The 19,403-nt window shown below is 46.4% G+C and overlaps 1 protein-coding gene across 2 annotated transcripts in view; it reads right to left on the bottom strand.

The window, feature by feature from the left end:
- The window catches only part of KLHL25 (kelch like family member 25), a 34,244-nt gene extending 16,264 nt beyond the window's left edge, over positions 1 to 17,980 (bottom strand). For both annotated transcript variants that reach the window (XM_075006772.1, XM_075006773.1), the window contains exons 1-2: positions 17,905 to 17,980; positions 13,185 to 13,279 (exon numbers count right to left, since the gene is read on the bottom strand). The gene's annotated coding sequence lies outside the window, so the exon portion shown is untranslated. The remainder of the gene's footprint in view (positions 1 to 13,184; positions 13,280 to 17,904) is intronic.
- Between the last annotated feature and the right edge of the window lie 1,423 nt (positions 17,981 to 19,403).

Raw genomic sequence — 19,403 nt, 5'->3', positions numbered from 1 at the left:
CACTCCCCCCCGCCCCCCACAGCACTACTGGAGTCAAAATCACCTGATTCGCACTTCATCCCCACTTGTCCTCTATTCCGGAGCTGGAACACTGCGAATCAGCTGATTTGCAGTATTTCAACTCTGGGAGGGAGAGGCAGGAGTAGGGATGGAGTATGAATCAGGTGATCCACAGCTCTGATAGTGCTGGGAGGAAGGGGAGGAGCAGGTAACTGCAAGGCTCTGGTGCATGAGAGGTGTGCAGGGGGGCAGCCAGGGGGTCCATGAGCTGCAGCTGGAGCTCCAGTGGGTCGCCAGCAGGCTGCGGGCCGGCCACCACAATAAGGGCTGTAAAGGCTGCGCACAATGCGATTAGACTGCTCTTCTTCCGTTAGGCTTTTCTCGGAGTGAAGACAGAAAGAAGCTGGGCAAGCGTCAGGATCCTGAGAAGGCAGAGCAAATTCAGTAGCAAGCTTGCTTATTTTACAGCAATGTCCAACTATTATCTCCCCCAGCCCTTGTACAAACCTGCTCTTCCCTTTTCCACCACGTCCTCCCTAAAAACTTCTCCCTGTAATTGGCATTCTATTTTTTTAGCTAGAGATAAGACACCAACCATCCTGAGGATTCAAAAACATCACCGGGTCCCAAAATCATGAGATACTTTAAAAACAATAATTTGGGGAGCTTTTTCTTTGCTTTCTGATTTAGGAGCCTTGAGAGTGCACTGCACTCGTATGTCCATGCTTTGCCCTGTAATCACGACAGTTAAAAATTAAGCTTTCATGGGAGGAAAGAAAGTGATTTTCATTCCACCTTTCAATTCCAGCAGTTTGGAGAGTTAAAATGAAAGCACAAAGTACTGCAAGAGTTGGAAAACCACTGAATTAACAAAGTCGTTTAGATCATCATGAAGCCAACAGGTCCTACACTCCAAATCAGGTAGATCATGGTACGGTCTCAACACTGCAAATGGAGCTCATGGTTCCTAGACAGCTGCTAGGCTCTGAGATGTCCAACTCAGACACGATGGTAAAAATCAACAAGCCCTGGATGACAAGCTGGTAGAGCATTGCGCTTTGCAGGCTTCACAAGAGGGAAAGTCTAGCACACTGGGTGATTTACAGGGCAAGAATCAAGCAAGGCATTCTGAATAACCAACCTCCAGGGAGAAGCGGTGACCTCTCAGATGCCAATGACAGGTTAGCAGCCCCACAGGACACAGATCAGAGACAGCGACCTCCCAGGCACCTGAAGCAGTTCAACACTCCCATGTTTAACAGAGCCTTGCTGCAGATAAGGCAGATGGGGGCTGAACCGCAAGCTGCCCAGACACTTTTCAATTCCCCTGCTCTGAAGTCAAATGTAAATAGAATCACAGAATCATAGAACATGAGAACAAGGAAGGGATCTCAAGAGGTCATTGAGTCCAGTCCCCTGCCCTTGTGGCAGGACCAAGCACCATCTAGCTAAGAGTCTAATCAATGGGAATAATAATGCTTTTCAGCCTCTCCTTACTTCCCTCACTGTGTTCTGCAGGGCAGACATAAATGGACCAAGTCATAAGCTATGGATGCAGGTGTAGCAGGCCAGGGGAGGCTGAGCCTCCACTGGTACAGCTGCTGCTGGACGCCTGGGTCATGGTGGCCCGGCCTGCACTCCGACCCTTACCCAAGGGCTCCCACCAATCATTGCGACATGATGAGTCTCTCCTTTCCTCCACTCAACCCCCTCTCCACCAGAGGCCCCTCCTGCATGCTGTGTCCTTCCTCTCCTCCTCCCTCAGGGAGAGTGAGGAAGGACCGGTGAGTGAGAGGCAACTGGGTCACATAGGAGCAGGGAGGTGAGGAGAGATACAGCAAGGAGAAGGTGAGGGATCATGAGAGGGAGGAGATGATGGAGGGATGCAGCCAGCAGAAAGTGGGGGTGTCTCATGGAGGAGGGATGTGGCAAGTGGGGGGTGAGCAGGGAGAAGGCAGGGCAGAGTGTAGGCAGAAGAGGTGGGACTGCAAGCTAGCTTCCCTCAGGGGAAGCTTCATTTGCCCTCCATCCATGTCTCAGGCTCTTGCGAAGTCTCCCTAGACATTCCAGACCCCAAACAGTACAGAGTAAACAATGCAGAGAGCGATCTTTGACTCAAACCATGCCCTAGTAATTATATTTTTAGTTCACTTTTTGACCTTCTCAGATTCCTCACAAATAGCCCCAAGGTCCCAGGCTGAGGCTGCAATACTCATTTGACTTGTGATCAGAGGCAATTTTCAATGCAGGGCTCCAGAACAGGGCAACAAATCACACTGTTAAATGATTGGAGCTCAACTTCAAGGGGAAATGTCTCTAGCAGCATCAAGACGCTTATTCTACACCAAACTCAGGGCCTGTACACATTTCTAAAGATTAACGTGGAATCTAGTGACACAAATTTACAGCACCAAACTCACAGGTGCTGAAAACTAGCAGTGTTCAAAGTGGATTTCGTTATACAAGCTTTACGGTTTGCTTCAAAGTCTCTCAGCGCCCACATAATACAAATTGTTCCAGCACCCTGACCAAATTGAGTAATACAAATGAAAAATGTATGAGTCTGCTAAAAGCTATTGATTCCAGCTGCCACTCCTCTAGCCTCAGAAAACACCTCCCAAACCATGGCTTTTTTTGAAGACCAGATCTGAGCTGTGCATGTGTAAATTTTCTGGGGCTGATCAAACCTAATGTTAAGCAGTATACACAGACTTGCCATAGAAATAAATAGAAGAACTCAGGAAAGGAGAGGGACAAAATTAACTTTTCCTGAGCCCAGAGGAAGAAAAGGCACCACTTGGATCAGAAGGGGTAGCTCATTTATAAATGCCTACCTAAAATACAAAAGCTGCACAAGGCCACAAAGTTCTGAGGTGGGTAGGTAGTGGCTAAGGTACATTCCCATCCAACTGCTGCTTGCTTGGTGGCCTCTATGAAATGAGCTAGTGGGTTTCAGTCCAGTTCCTAGGAGGCCTGATGTCCAGGATATAAAACCACCAGTGGAACTACAAAACTGGCATTACATGGTTCCCTTGTGGCAGAGAGTCTAAAAGACTGATTGGGTCAAGGGCTCTGGATCATCCTTCCACCCCTAAAGATGATCCCTTCAAGCAGGTGCAAGGTTATGACCTCTACTGTCACTTGGCCATCTCACAGACAGCTGTGCTGGCCAATATATAAGGCTGAAGCCAGCTGCAGAATTAGCGAGAGACATGCTACATCCCTAAGTAGCATCAAACCACCATACACTTGGGATTTAAAAAAGCCTGGGGCTGAGTGCACTTTTTATATTATATGTAGGAGTTTTTAGGAGGCAAGCGTTACTGTGGGGCAGGGATGGGCAATAAGCAGCCTGCAAGCCACATGTGGTTCGCCAGGGTTAGCCCCGATAGGCTGCTGGCACTTTATTTTCCTGCACATCCATATGAATGTTTGCTTGTAACTCCCATGAGCCACAGATCACGGTTTATGGCCAATGGGGAGTTGATGTGGACCAGGATACCAACAGCTCCCATTGGCTGGGAATAGCGAGCTGCGGCCAACAGGTGCTGCACACGGCTGTACCTGGGGCTATACAGGTAAATAAACTGCCAGTGGCCCACCAGGGGGAAATATTGACAACCTACTTACATGCCCTTCTTTTCAATGGTACAAGACTGAAATCATCTCACAACACCTAGGATTGAATCCTACCAAGGCGGTGTTCTCCTTCATGCTCTGGAGCTGGGTGTAGCTCAGACTACCGCAGAATGTGCCACAATGGACAATCCCTGCTTTCCCAGGACTTTCCCTAGCCCACCAGCAACATGGATGGCCCCATGGACATATCACAGGAACAGAAATCACAGAAAGTAGAAATCATCTGCAATAGTTTTTTCCCAAATTCTGAAGTGGTATGAATTTTTAAAATATGCAACAAAGGTGACCCCCTCTGCCGCTTACTCAGAATACATCCAAGGGTAGACTACAGTCCTGATTCATCAAAGCACTCAAGCACGTGCATAACTTTAAGCATATGTATACCGTTAAGCACGTCCTTAAGTGCTTTGCTGAAGCAGAAACTTATAGAGAAGCATTTGGCCCCAGGTTATGAACGAAATTTTCACTGGCTTTCCTGATAAATGTACAGAGCTACCAAGTAATATGATTAGGAATATTTTACATCATAAGATTAGGAATATTTTACACACAGAAATCTGCCCATGTCCCTTGCCTAGCTCCCACCTACTATACAGAGATCAAAGCTTTATCTGAGAGGACAGCAGGGTCCTCAGGGTAAACAGATGTAGTCTTAAATGGAAGCTGGAGTCCAAATAACAAAGACCTGGACTGAGAAAAGTAGGTCTGGGATAGACTGGGGTGCATGCCCCCTGGGGAGGGGCATTAAATTTTCTAAGGGAGGGGCACAGCAAGATCACCTGCTGGATCAGCTCATCCATCTCATAAAAAATGTTGAAGTATGTTACTGTTTTTACGTCTGTGTACTCACATTTATATATCGATTAATAAAGTTTTTACATTCTACACTTATTTTCTTACACATGCTGAAAGGGTATTTTTTTTCCATATGAACATAACCAAAATTTCCATCAGTTTGGATTACATTAGACAGGTTGGTGGGGGTCCTGCTAATTTGCAGGGACAAAAAGTAGGACCTGATGTAAAAGGTTTGCTCACCCCTGGGATAAACTCATATGGTGCAGTCATTTTATTTTATTGTCTTCAAGGGATCTCAGGGCAGGTGGAAGGAGAAAGAACATCAGCTTTTTTGTCAGATAGCCAAGGCTCTCGGCTGACTAGACTACTTCCCTGGCTCTAAGCAGTCTCAGCACAGTAGATGTGGAGAGACAGCTCTCAGAACTCTGTAAGTGGGCACGGGGGGGTGGGGCACTGTGGAAAGTCTTCACCTACCCATTCAGGGACACGGTAACCCAAGACAAAGATGAAAGTTCACTGAGTCACCGGGAGGGCAGGCTACTCTGATTCCACTGCATAACTAAAAGTATCTCAATAGCCCTGGAGGTGTGGGGTGGGACACAAAGCCAGTGTAGAGAACCAGGGAGAAAAGTGAGACAGAGCTCACGGCTCTCCCTTCAATTAATGACTGATTCTCTTACCTGCTGTGGCTACACTAAAGTGGAATCAAGAAAGCGGAACTGTTGTGTAAAGGGGTTTCCTTGGTGATACAGGGATAATGGAGGAACCCAGCATCCCACCTCACAGCCCCTTGGGGGTGTAGGGCCTGACTGAAGCTTGCCGAGTTCCAGGTATTCTGGGCTGCCATACAGTCTGTAGGCACCTGAGGGAAGCTGCTGTAATTAGAATGTGCTGGGTGAGCTCTTAGATGTGCTGGAAGACTCTTGGTGGGGCCAAGAAACCAAGAGTCACAAAGTTATCTCAGAGTTATCTTCGCTGGCTGCCCCCATGTGAGCTCTGCAATCTGAATGGCCAGCTCAGAAGCAGGGCCAAGATTTGTAGTAAATTTAGCTTTATTTTTTAAGCCATCGGGTTGACCAGAAATCTCCAAAAACTTACAGTATCTGTAAGAATTCAAACACTTTAGACAAATAGCTTTACAACCTAAGAATTGTTCACAAACAGTTTGATTTCACAGTTCATGGTACATGGTTGGTCTAACAAATCACGCAATATAATTTCTGCTCGCTGATTGGGCAACCGAGTTTGCTTATTCAGTATTCTTCTGTTAAATAGTATCATCCTATGAATTCCCGGTCCAACAATTGCTAAAAAACATGAAACTGTTATTCAGAAATGTTTTCACCAAAGCACAATAGCTACCTGAACAGGTGTGGTCAACCCTGATCCTATGAACCACTGTGAACCAAACCTGGCACTTACAGTCCCAACACAGGCCTTGGGGGAGTTGTGTAAGAGTTGCTGGAACACTGCAGCATTAAGAGTCACTGAGGTCTGACATTCTCTTGGCTCCCAATTCCTGGAAGAAAATGCCCATGCAACACTGGAGGCTGGAAAACCAGGGTTCTCATTGCAGGATTCTGACTCCTTCAGCTTTCAGGAGGTGTTTTCATTAACAATTTAAACACTACCCATGAATATCTGAGATCAAAGCACTGGCCTAGAAGAGCCCAATTTCCCTTTTAATTTATTCTATTTTGTTTTTGCTGCCTCTGCTGTTCTTGTCACCTACTTTGTCTTCTTTCACATGGGCAGTGGCAGGTGAGCTGACTTGAAAACATTCAAAAGAAACAAGGACAGGATCACTGGGCATGCATGTTTCTGGGCAGGGCAGCAATGTAAGCAGTAGCACAAAGGGGAAGGAAACTGATGATCTGTAAAAGCAAAGCACCAGTGGTATAATATCACTGGTACTCCTGGGAAGTCTGGGAAACCCATGAGTTACTGCAGCAGGCCACGGCAGCATCCTACAGGGTATTTTACTGTCATCTCTGCGCTAACAGCCACAAATCACCCCACTTCTCACAAACCCAGGGAAACCTTAAGGAAGGAGAGAGAAATTTAGCCACCAGCGTATAAAATACAAATGTGCCAAACAGTTGTAAATGAATAGAGCCAAATAGGTCAGGCCAAACTAAAATGGCCTAAAGAAAATGTCACATGTGTCTGTACCTCCAGAACCACAGTTTCAGATCTATTAGTGGGTTCAATATTCTTCTGTTCTTCACATGTACATCTATACTGTAATCAAAAGAGTCACACCAATGGAACTGCAAAGAGGACAAGCAGGAGGGCAGAATTTGAGCAGCCAGGATGCAATGATAAAAAGAAAAGCTCACCCACATGGCACCAAAACCTGCTCCCACAGAAGTGAACCACACTCTTACTACTTTGTACAGGACCAGGATATGCCCCTGAAAACAGGCCGGCCTGAAGGGCCAGCGCTGGATACTTCAGAGGAAGGCATATCAGACTTATAGTCACCCAAATTTTGCAATATAAACCCTCAGGAGAAATTTCTTCCTGACCTCAGTCCAAGATCGCTTTCTCCCCTGAAGCAGGAAGAGAAATTCTCTTGTGATTACAAACCTTTTACCACAAAATACCTAAATTGCATCCTTCTTTCTGGTCCTCCCCCGCCACCACGCCGTCCCCTGAATTAATGTCCTTAACTCAGACAACAACAGCCTAAAATTCCAGTGTACCCACAGTTTCATTTAGATAGTTTGCTCCTCACTTCCTGACTTGAACAGTTCCACTATTAAAAGAGCTTCGCATTGGACACCAGATGTGGCTGTATATACACACACACACACACACACACACACACACAGAGAGAGAGAGAGAGAGAGTGTCTGTAAAATGATTTCGGGTGATATGCGCCCTGTAAAATGTGAGCTACAAGTATTCTCATAGTTCAGTACCCCAAAGGTATGCCCACACAGCAAAGTTATTTCAAAATAGCAGCTTCTATTTTGAAATAACTATACAAGTGTTTACACAATGCAACCACTATTTCCAAACAATTTCAAAACAGGATGCTTTATTTCAAAATTGGTAAACATCATTGTATGAAGAATAGCACCTATTTTGAAATAGGAGCCGTGTAGACTTGGAATCGTGCCTATTTTGAAATAAGCCACAGTACATCCAATGGCTGTATTTCAAAATTGGCTCTATTGTACGTAGATGCGCTATTTCATAGCTGAGCACTATTTCCAAATGCATTTTGGCTGTGTCTACACATGTCCCTCTCTTTTGCAAGGGCATGTTATTCAGCACCTCATTAGCATTGTGGTGGCCAGTTGTGCTTTGAAAGTGCTGCTTTCGAAACACAGGCTGGCTGTATAGATGCAGGTGCTTCAAATAAATCTCACACTTTGAAATTCCCTTATTCCCAATTCCTGAAAGGAGGGGCATAGGTAGACACGGTCTTTGGCTACATCTACACGTGCCACTTCTTCCAGAAGCGGCATGGTAACGAGAAGTTTGCAAGATTATAATGAGGCGCAGATGTAAATTTTCCACATCTCATTAGCATATGTGCACATGATTCGGAGTCTGGAAGAAGCTCTTCCAAACTCCAAAATACATGTGTGGCTGCGTGGCCTGTGGGGATCATCTGGAATGAAACCCTCCTTCTGGAAGTAGCTTCCGGAAGGAGGGTTTCCTTTTGGAAGATCCCTGTGGGCCACGCATCCACATGTGTTTTTGGAGCCCGGAAGAGCTTCTTCCGGACTACAAATCACATACCCATATGCTAATGAGGTGCAGGAAATTTACACCTGCACCTCATTAACATTATCACACTGCTTCCGGAAGTAGAGGCACTTGTAGATGTAGCCTTTGTGTATAGCTGCGCTATTTCAAAATAAACTATTCTGGAATACCTCTTCCAGAATAGCTTATTCAGGGACTACACTGTTATGCAGATGTAGCCTAAGAGACCTGGATCAAACATTTGGGCTACGTCTACACGTGAAGCCAACATCGAAATAGGCTATTTCGATGAATAACGTCTACACGTCCTCCAGGGCTGGCAACGTCGATGTTCAACTTCGACGTTGCGCGGCACCACATCGAAATAGGCGCTGCGAGGGTACGTCTACACGCCAAAGTAGCACACATCGAAATAAGGGTGCCAGGCACAGCTGCAGACAGGGTCACAGGGCGCACTCAACAGCAAGCCGCTCCCTTAAAGGGCCCCTCCCAGACACAGTTGCACTAAACAACACAAGATCCACAGAGCCGACAACTGGTTGCAGACCCTGTGCCTGCAGCATGGATCCCCAGCTGCCGCAGCAGCAGCCAGAAGCCCTGGGCTAAGGGCTGCTGCCCACGGTGACCATAGAGCCCCACAGGGGCTGGAGAGAGAGCATCTCTCAACCCCCCAGCTGATGGCCGCCATGGAGGACCCGGCAATTTCGACGTTGCGGGACGCGGATCGTCTACACGGTCCCTACTTCGACGTTGAACGTCGAAGTAGGGCGCTATTCCCATCCCCTCATGAGGTTAGCGACTTCGACGTCTCGCTGCCTAACGTCGAAGTTAACTTTGAAATAGCGCCCGACACGTGTAGCCGCGACGGGCGCTATTTTGAAGTTAGTGCCGCTACTTCGAAGTAGCGTGCACGTGTAGACACAGCTTTGGATAGGGATACAAAACTGGCAGACACAATGGGAAAACAAATCGTGCTGAGAAAGACAGATGGGAGATGGCAAATAGACAAGATAGGGAAATAAATCTTCTCTTTTGGACATAGCAGCAGCAGCTCTAATTGGAGTTTTAAAGGTCTGGTACATATATGCCACTTTCATGACACTGCACATAAACAGCTGGACAACTCTGGACTATATACTCCTCTTTGCATGCTCCAAACCTGCAACCTCACTAAGACTGCTCAGGAGACACTGATCTGTGTCATCGGCTTTTGATACCAAATTTTTATGGCTCCCTGTGTTTTGACTGCAGCTATGCACCCCAGACCCATAGGCTGGCCCCAAACAGATACACTTGTTGCTAATTACATCTTCCAGTAAATAGTACTTGAGATGGGAGGAGTAAAAATAGCAAACCACACTTAGTGCAATCCAGAAAATGTTGACAGTGAAACCTGGACACATGCCAGATAGACTGGAAAGAAGCATCCTGCCAGGTTAAAGAAACAGTGCACCTGCTCCCAGCCCTGGACTTTCTATTAAGGTGTCAGTTCACAACCAATGAATCATTGGATGCTACTCTCCAAGGGTTATACTCTGCTCTCAGCTACAAGTGAGTAAATCTAGAGTGGCTCTACTTAAGTCAGGGATCTGTTCACATCTGGAAATTTGGTTCCCACACTCTCCTCTGGACTAAGAAGATGACTAATGTAACAAAGATGAAATTGTCATTTTGTATTCTGTAATTCAGACAATGTCTCCCCATTGAAGTCTGTGCAGTTACTCAGGCCTGGTCTACCCTAATAGGATAAACAGCATAACTTACATTGCCTTAATTTATGTAAATTACATAACTTAAATGGACTTCACTTAGATTGATTTACAGCAGTGTCTACGCTGCACTATGTCAATGGGAGACAGTTCTACCCATTGGAGAGTGAAGTACTGTAATCCATGGGAGAGTGCTCTTCTATTAATTTATCTTGTCTTCCCCAGACCCACTAAATCAATGTCATTGCATCAATCACAGAAGTGCTGATTTAGCCAGTAGTGAAGATAACCCTTTATGATTCACATCTGTATAACAGAGCAGAATCTGGCCCACTGGCGTGCTACAATAAATTTTGCTTATTAACATACCCATTCAGATATAGGCACTTGAAGCCGGGGTGGCTGACTAAACCAAACACAAGGAAGCACTAACTGAACCCAATTGTTTGCTGTCTGAAAGATCCCCAGTGACATGTTTTTCCTCCTTATTTCAGAGTTTCACAGAAGTGCTGCACGTCCTGGATAGGAGGCAGACATAGCATGCAGTTCTATTTGCATTGATTCAACTCACATGGCAGCCATGCAGTTTTCCAAACCCAAATGTACAAGCTCCAGAAGACTGACTCATCTGGAGGAGATCCGGACAAAGCACTTGAACTTCTATATGCTCATCTACATACAACTGCACTCTGAAACATGGTTTGTTTGGTCCATCGCTATTTCCATCCTACCAGACACACACAACATCTTGTACCAATCTTTCTTGATGTTCTACAGCGACTTCAGTTCCAAGATTACCACAAAGGCTTATTAAATGCCCAGGTACCAAAAATTACGAACTATGTTTTATACCAGGATGGGCAAGAAGTAGCCTGGGGACCAGACACTGTTCCCCAGGATTAGCCTCTAGCAGGCCACGAGATAGTTTGTTTACCTGACAATTGCAGGTATGACTGCTCAAAGCTCTCACTGGTTGTGGTATGCTGTTCCCAGCCAATAGGAGCTGCTGGAAACAGTGGCCTGGCCTGCATTGCTTACTGCCCACTCTTGTTTTATGCTCCACTGAGTGGAAAGTAGACATCTTACTGAATTTGATGTGGGAGGAGGAAAAGGGGGATCCTGGTGCCACCTATAAAATGGATTATGGTAAACCAAATTAAGGCCTCGTCAGACCAAAATAAGAGCATCTGAAGACAAACTTGGTTTAAAAATATGCCTTCAATTAAACTGGTGTAAGCTTCTGTACACAATCCCACTCCTGCCCCCACCCCACACAGCAAATGCTCTGCAAACCTTCTTATTAAGCCACCTCCAGAGGCAATAAAAGCAAGTTACTCTAAACTCATTATTAAACCCTCTGTCTTGCAGTCCTGGGAATACCCCTCCCCCACCCTTTAACCATTATCCAACCAGGAGAAATCACTGTTCTGAGCCACAGTTAGGGCTGTGGACAAAAGCTTTTTAATGCCTCTGTCCAGCAGATCTTTTCAAAGCCTGGAATTCATGTTAGGAGCTGCTGTGGGATTTTCTCCCCTCAATCTGCCCCCCAGCTCAAAGAGAGAATGAATGCCATGCAGCTAGATCCATCACAATCAGTTTGGGAAATGGATACAGATTTGCAGATTAAGCTTGAGAATGTCTCTCTCCCCGTTTCCCTGCCACCTCTCAAATCACACTCACAAGGGCCTGGGATTGAAAAGACACATTGATCATAGTGTCTATTTCCAGGAGAGATTCCCCTGGGAGTGAGCCTAGCTGCTGGCACTACATTTAGGAGGGAGAGGTGTTGATTCAAATGCCTGCACACACTACCTAACCATGTGGCTCCCAGAGGATATGCACTGGGCAAGACAGGCTGTCTATTGGGGTGATAGCACAGTAACTGCTGAAGATGCTGCAAATTCAGAAGGCAGACAGATATTCCTGCTCTCTGCTCATATGACAGCCCTGATTACGAGAACAAACAAACTGGTTGGCAAAGCAGGGAGCTTTGTTGGTGGGGTCATTCAGAGCCTCCATTACACACTTTCATATCAATGTGACCCAGTTCTCCTTATAGTTTTCAATCCAGATTTTAAATTCAGATCCCAGCCAGATAACCTGATGCTCCGTATTGCCCTGCCAAGAGATCTTGGTACAATTTCCAGACACTGGTAGGGGTGCAGCACCTCCTGTGAAGACGGTAGCAGTGGGGGTCTCTATGAATTATTATGCACACAGGATGTACACAGGAGGGAATTCAGCCCTGGCCAGCAGGAATGTCAACTCCTGAAGGAGATTAAAAGCCCCGAGGAGAGCAAAAAGGACCCCCAGCTGGAAGGGAAGATTCAGAAATTAAGAAACATGTTTAGCAAGAAATAAAGGAAGTGGGAGTGTTATTCTGAGAGGTACACTGTTCTGATCCCTCACTCTTCAGGGCTACATGTAGCCTCAAACCACATAACTTAACCCATGAGTTAATGGGTTGGCAGTATCACAGCCACTCTTATTACCTTACATGGTATTTTACACTCACCTCTGCACCAATCAACAATAAATCAAAGGAATTTCCAACGGGTTGCAGCTTGTCGCTTGCCTGGCCTCAGGCTGATGGGCTATCAGTTAAAACTGGTGATGTCTACCAAATCTTAGAATTCACAAGCAGGCAAGTTGGGATGGCTCAATCAGACAGTGTCCTAGGACAAGGGAAGTAAGGTACCTATGCTCTGGTGGAAGTGATGATGCAGCAGCCCTTGGTTGCTGGATTGGTGTTAACAGTCACCATGAGGAATTTAAAGTGGATGAGGAAAGACACACTGATGTGATGGTGGTTAACGGTGGCACAAGGGGGCATGATGTAGATTGTTACAGATACACACATCCTAGCAGGCATTCTAGCAGACATTGACTATATTTGCCTCAAGTCAATCATAAAGAATGAGAATGAATCTGGATCTTAGTAACAGACTCTGAGATTTGTATTTCTATCTTGACCCTTTCAGCAACCCATCTGCCTAGTGAACAATTGCAACAGCACAGACCCCATGGCCCGGTCCTGCCCCTCCTGTTCCACTTACCCCTGGACCTGCCTGACCTTGTGTGCTGCTCACACCCCGTCTCCATCCCTGTTCTGCTTGTGCTGTCCTGTCCCTCACAAGTTGCCATCACATCCTGCCTCTCCTCTACCATCCTATCACCCACTAAATGTTTCTGAAAACATTACTGGCCATCTGTGAAGTCACTTTGAGTTCCACTGTGGGCAAGTCTACATGACGGAGCAACGTCAACCTAATTGATGTAACTCCAGCTCTGTGAATACCATAGATGGAGTCGACATACCTTAGTTCGAGTTGCTGCAGGGTCTCCACTGCAGGGGATCAACAGGAGAAACACTCTGGTCAACTCCCCTTATACGTCTTCTTCCAGTGGAGTACCTGAATCAATGAGAGCACAATCAGCATTTGATTGTAGACCCCTAAATCCATCCCTGTGGGACTGATAGCTTTCTTTGACAGTATAACAAGTCTTGTATTTAAGGGAGACATAATGGATGTGGTATACCTAGACTTTGGTAAGGCATTTGACATAGTCTCACGTGATCTTATGAATAAACCAGGCAAATAAAGCTTAGATGAGCTAATTATGAGGTGGGTGCATTCTGGCTGAATAACCGTTCTCAGAGAGTAGTTATTAATGGCTCACAGTCATGCTGGAAGGGCATAACAAGTGGGGTTCCACAGGAGTCTGCTTTGGGACTGTTTCTATTCAATACCTTCTTCAGCAATTTAGATATTGGCATAGAGAGTATGCTTATTAGGTGTGCAGAGGATACCAAGCTGGGAGAGGTTGCAACTGCTTTGGAGGATAGGGTCAGGATTCAAAATGATCTGGACAAACTGGAGAAGTGATCTGAGATAAACAGGATGGAATTTTCAAAGGATAAATGCAAAGTGCTCAATTCAGGAAGGAAGGGTCAGCTTCCTACATACAAAATGGGAAATGAGTGTCTAGGAAGGCATACTGCAGAAAGTGATTTAGGGGTCACAGTGGACCACAAATTAAGTATGAGTCAATAGTGTGATGCTGTTGCAAAAAAGCAAACATGATTCTGAGATGCATTAACAGGAGTGTTGAGAGCAAGACATGGAAAGTCATTTTTCCACTCTACTCAGCGACCACTAGGCCTCAGTTGGAGTACAGTGTCCAGTTCTGAGCACCACATTTCAAGAAAGATGCAGGGAAATTGGAGAAGATCCAGACAACAGCAACAAGAATGATTAAAGGTCTAGAGAACATGAGCTATGAGGGAAGACTGAAAAAACTGGGCTTGTTTAGTTCAGAAAAGAGAAGACTTAGAGCAGACATGATAGCAGTTTTCAAGTACCTAAAAGAGGTTTACCAGGACAAGGGAGAAAAATTGTTCTCCTTGGCCTATGAGGATCGAACATGGAGCAATGGGCTTAAACTGCACCAAGGGAGGTTTAGGTTGGACATGAGGAAAAACTTCCTAATTGTCAACGTGGTTAAACACTGGAATAAAACTACCTAGGGAGATTGTGGAATCTCCATCACTGGAGATGTTTAAGAGCAGGTTAGACAGGCATCTATTGGGGATGGTCTCAAGTAACAGTGCTTGGTCCTGCCATGAGGGCGGGGGACTGGACTTGATGACCCCTTGTGGTCTCTTCCAGTTCTAGTGTTCTATGATTCTATGATTACCAAAGTGTTGATCCCCTGGTAAGTGTAGATAAACCCTTGGTTTGTACAGGAGGCAATTTCCCCTGCCAAGGCAGTAACATGATCATCACTCATCAGTGATAAATCATACTCTTTCTTGGCCTTGACTTTACACAGCAAATCCACAGTGCTCCCTCCAGCACCATGAAATCAGAGAGCGTACAAGTAGTATAAAGAGTTAATTTGTCCCACAGCCATTTCCATCACACAATAACTATCCTGCTCAGTTGCTTGTACAGTATTAAATTGGCCTCCTGTCTCCTTTTCTACAAATGCAGTGAAGGTTTATTAGGAACATGGTACAAACCCCATCACGTGAGCCATTTAAAAGTGAGGTGAGCACAGCATGAGAGATGCTACAGGAGGGAACAATTTTGCACACGCTGTGGGTGAGATGGAGTTTGGCTATTTGCTCTAATAACATTTTCTCGTCTACCCTATATCTAGGTAGGAGGGCAGAAAGAGCTAGTTCCTCAGTGGCATTGTTTCAGGTCTTTTATGCTTACACTGTGGTTTGGATGCCATTGTTTTGGAGTGAATTTGGTGCTGGGTTTGTACACAAAAAATCTTGTTGCTTTGGTGCAAGGGCTATCTTTCTGTTCTGTGTTTGTACAGCTCTCAGTGCAATCGGTTCTGCGATAATATAAATAATGAGACAAGGAGTCTACGTTATAGAGGAACACTGCAAGCTATTACTGACTGCCCCATCCAGCCTTATTGTGCACAGCAAGTCTCCATACAAAATTTAGCCCGGCACACATCATCAACTTCAATCCTACTACAGAGATAAGTGGTAGCAGATGGCAAGAAAAGTTAAAGAGGTGAGGCAGACAAGATTTATTTTCAGATAAGATTCTATGCGAGACATCAAACAGAAGAGGGCAATGGATACTGGAAGGCTCTTCCAGAACTGCCACCCCACCTCACCCCAAAAAAAGTTCCTACACTCACAGGAGCCAGATTCTGGAGAAAGGAGTCCAGCGATGAGCTAACAGGACTAGGAAGGGGAAAAATCAGAGTGGCAGAGAAAAGAGGGAGAGCCCTGCAAATCTGCAGCTATCTGCATTTACAGATGTGGGTATGGATATCTGCATCTCATTTTTGTGAATACAGATGTGGATATATATTTTGTTTCCAGAACCCTACAAATTTGCAGACATCCACTTTATAGCTGCAGTTATCAATGTCTGTGGATATAGATATCCATGGATCATTTTGCACTTGCAGAGGTGGACACAAATTCTGTATCCACGCAAGGGCTCTAAGAATAAGCAATACAAGTGTCTCCCAAAAGGACCCTGCCCCCCGCATCTTGGAGCATGCATTGCACCTACTCTGAAGGGACCACCCATAGGATGGAAATGAGGTTGTAAGGTATACAGGATCCTGGAGGTCACACCAGGCATAGGAGCACAAGATGAGAACTCACCAGATACTCAACGGAAAAGGTGTGAGATTAACTGGGCAGGCCATTTCCATATGGAGGGATGTCTCTAATAGCCAGATGGCACCTCCTGAAAGGACTGATTGCACTGATCTTACAGTTTGGTATTTTTTGGTGTAAAGAACACTGAAATCACAGTGTTAATGGACTTATAAAAATATAGCTGTATGTGACAAAGTGAGGGGATGAGGTGCAGATTTTATTTCCCTGGTTAGGTTGCATGTGCATCCTCCTGTTCTATAGCAACTGGAGGTGTGTGCCTCAATTTCCCTATGTGAACAACAAGAAGTGCCGTGGCACCTTATAGACTAACAGATATTTTGCAGCATAAGCTTTCGTGGGCAAAGACCCGCTTCATAAGATAAAGTGGGCCTTTGCCCATAAAAGCTTATGCTCCAAAATATCTGTTTGTCCATAAGGTGCCACAAGACTTCTTCCTGTTTTCAAAGATACAGACTAACACGGCTACCTCTCAGATATCAGTTTCCCCAGGCACAGCTTCAGTACATAGTGGTGATGCAAGTTTCGGTGTGATGACTTCTCATGCACAGGCAATGGCCCTGCATGCTCTTTGCAACCAAGGTAACCAGGTGACACCTTTCCTCCCCAGAAACAGGACAAAAGAGGGAGGAGAGGCCTGGCTGGTTTGAATTGGAACTGGGCTGTTGAGTAGGAAAATCTGGTCTGGCTGGAGAGGGAGAAAGGAGGGCTAGGGCCATGGCTCAGGGACCCCCTCTGGGCCCACTCTCCCCAAAATGGATTGTACTGACTGCTTCTGGTTTCTGTGCTGATAAATCTGTTCTATGCTGTGTCCCTGTCAACTAGTAAACCTTCTGTTCTACCTGCTGGATGACAGCCACAGCTGACTGTGGATGGGGTACAGGGCCTGGTGATAACCACACTCCTTGACACTATAAACTTTTAAAGTATCAGAGGAACCCAAGGAAAGCCAGGGTGACATGGTAGATGCTGTCAGAACAGTACATAATGCATCCATTTGAATCAACAGTTTACAGACAATAGCTAACTTTCAGAACAGCACTGCCACAGCTATTTCTTCATCTCATTATTTTATTGGGAGGATCACTGGGGCTGGGTCCATTGACCCATAAGTAGTTTTACAGAGAAACATTCAGACTCAAAAAAACTAAACAGTTATTGCTGCATTTGTAGACTACAGGTGAATGGTCACTTTAATCAAAGCTATGTCCCAAGCATGTGGTAAATATTTCACTGCTAACATTCTAAGCATATACAACCCGTACAAAGCTCCAGGATTACAAGGGAGTAATACATCCAATTACCCAGACAGCATGCTGGGTTCCCACTTTCACCTAATAGTCTGACACCGTATTATTAGCTCTTTCCACACCTCCAGCGGCACAGTTTAATAAACATGAATTTAGATCTAATAAGACAGCCTGATTAACCAGTGAAGATCCGGACCCCGCGGACAAAGTCTGGAGCATTCAGGTGCTCAGACACGAATACCTGTAGTAAACTGAGTAGCTATTACAGGAAATCCAGAGCAGGAGGGTAAATCGGAGCAAATAGATTTTCCTTCCAACCCCCCCGGCAATTTGTAACATTAAGATTCCCCTCCCCCCCCCGGCCCCCCCCGGAAGTCTACTTCCAAGATTATCCAAACACTCCTGCAAAGAGGGAAAAGATGTCAACGAATCTCCTGCCGGTTGAGCGCACTCACTGCAGCTCCTCCTGTCTCACAGCCTCCTGAACTGCGCTACGGACTCCGAGACAAAGCTGCTGCGCTGTCCCAGGCGCTGGGAACCAACGCACCCACCACCCCCCACGCTCCAGGCTGCCTCCCTCCGGGGCAGGGCGGGGCATGGAGCCGAAGCTACCCCGCTAGATACTCACGGCTCAGAAATCCGCCCCAGGGTCTTCGCGTGGCCCCAGGTCACTGCAGCTCCCCCGCCGGGCTGGTGCCCATGCTGCCAGGGACCCCACCCCCCGGGAACTCTCCCTCCCTAGATACAACGTAACCACAGGCTTGACACTAACTACTTTCCAAGACGGAGGAGGAGACAACCCTCGGGGCGACCAATCAGAGCTGCCACACTGTGATTGATAGGGAAGATAGCCAGAGGGAACGCCTGTAAAGGAGAGGGCGGGTGCAATAGCAGAGTGGACCAATCGCATGAGAGGAAGATGGTGCTGGGCGGAGTTAGGAGGTTGGGCTGATTATTGGCTCCTCCCCTGTCCCCCGTGATTCTTAAAGGTAGAGGACCCCGTGAGCCCGGCCGGAGGAGGAGGGCAGCGGGAGGGGGTAGGTGGGAGCTCCAACGGCAGGGGAACCAAGGCAGCTTCAGCGCCTAGTGCAGGACGGCTGGTCTCGGATGCCAGCCTGCACCCGCCCTTCCTAATGCCAGGCTTGTTCTGCAGCCTGGCTGTCCGCCCCAGCTATGCCAATGCACCTGGGGCTGACCGCTACCCTCCCCTTCCTCCTGCTTCGCTGGCAGCGCTTTGTGTGAGCTTACAGCACCCTAGCCTCTGCTGTTGCGCCTGTGGAGCCGCCCCCCCCATAGCACTCTTATAATAGCCTCCAGTCCCCACCAATGTTCCCTCTGTTTTTTCCCACCCTTGTGTGGAATAAATGCTGTTACGTGCACCAAGACATGTGCAGACATGCACCACAAATAGAAACACATGCTGCCAGCTGTGGATGCTCTGCCAATGAGCTGGAGGGCACCTGAATTTCTCCCAAGGGCTCAGCTTACAGGGAGTACTGGTCCCACCCTGCAGCAGACCCTCTGTCTCCCACACCACCCTGTCAATGCACTTCAGTCCTCATCTGCAGCCTATGCTACTCAAGTGCTGGGCTTCACACAATGTGCTATGGAGCAGCCTCAAACCTGAATCTGCTACTCTTGTCCTACGTGTAAAATATATGCTGGGCAGGACCTTTTGGCCTCTCAAGTTCTGTGCAGCTAAAATGATCAACCCTAACTCCACACAGAGAAGGAAAAACATCATACTGTGCTCCCTTGTTGCCTAGCACTCCCCACTCCTGGCCAGCACAGAAAAGACAAACACAAAGTCGGCGATAAAAGTCTCAGCCAAAGTCAGGGCTGATTTCTTAAACTGACCACGTTCTCAGTGAGATTTCCTGGCTGCTTCAGTACACGGGAGCTTTAATAGGCATCTACTTCAAAAATAGGCATCGGATGCTGGCTTTCATTCCTGTCTCAGTCACTGGCTGGTTGAGTGGCTGCAGCAAATCACTATATCATTCCGACCCTTAGTTTTCCTAGCTGAAAGATAGGGATAATAATTTATCTAATTTGTAAAGTGTTTTGAGATCTCTAGATGAAAATCACTTATGTTGTGTAAAAGTATTAATTTATATTGACAAGTAG

The sequence above is a fragment of the Carettochelys insculpta genome, chromosome 12 (assembly GCF_033958435.1).
Source record: "Carettochelys insculpta isolate YL-2023 chromosome 12, ASM3395843v1, whole genome shotgun sequence".
Lineage (NCBI taxonomy): Eukaryota > Metazoa > Chordata > Testudines > Carettochelyidae > Carettochelys > Carettochelys insculpta.
Note: the sequence above shows the minus strand (reverse complement) of the source record. Positions and strands in the feature narration are given on the sequence as shown.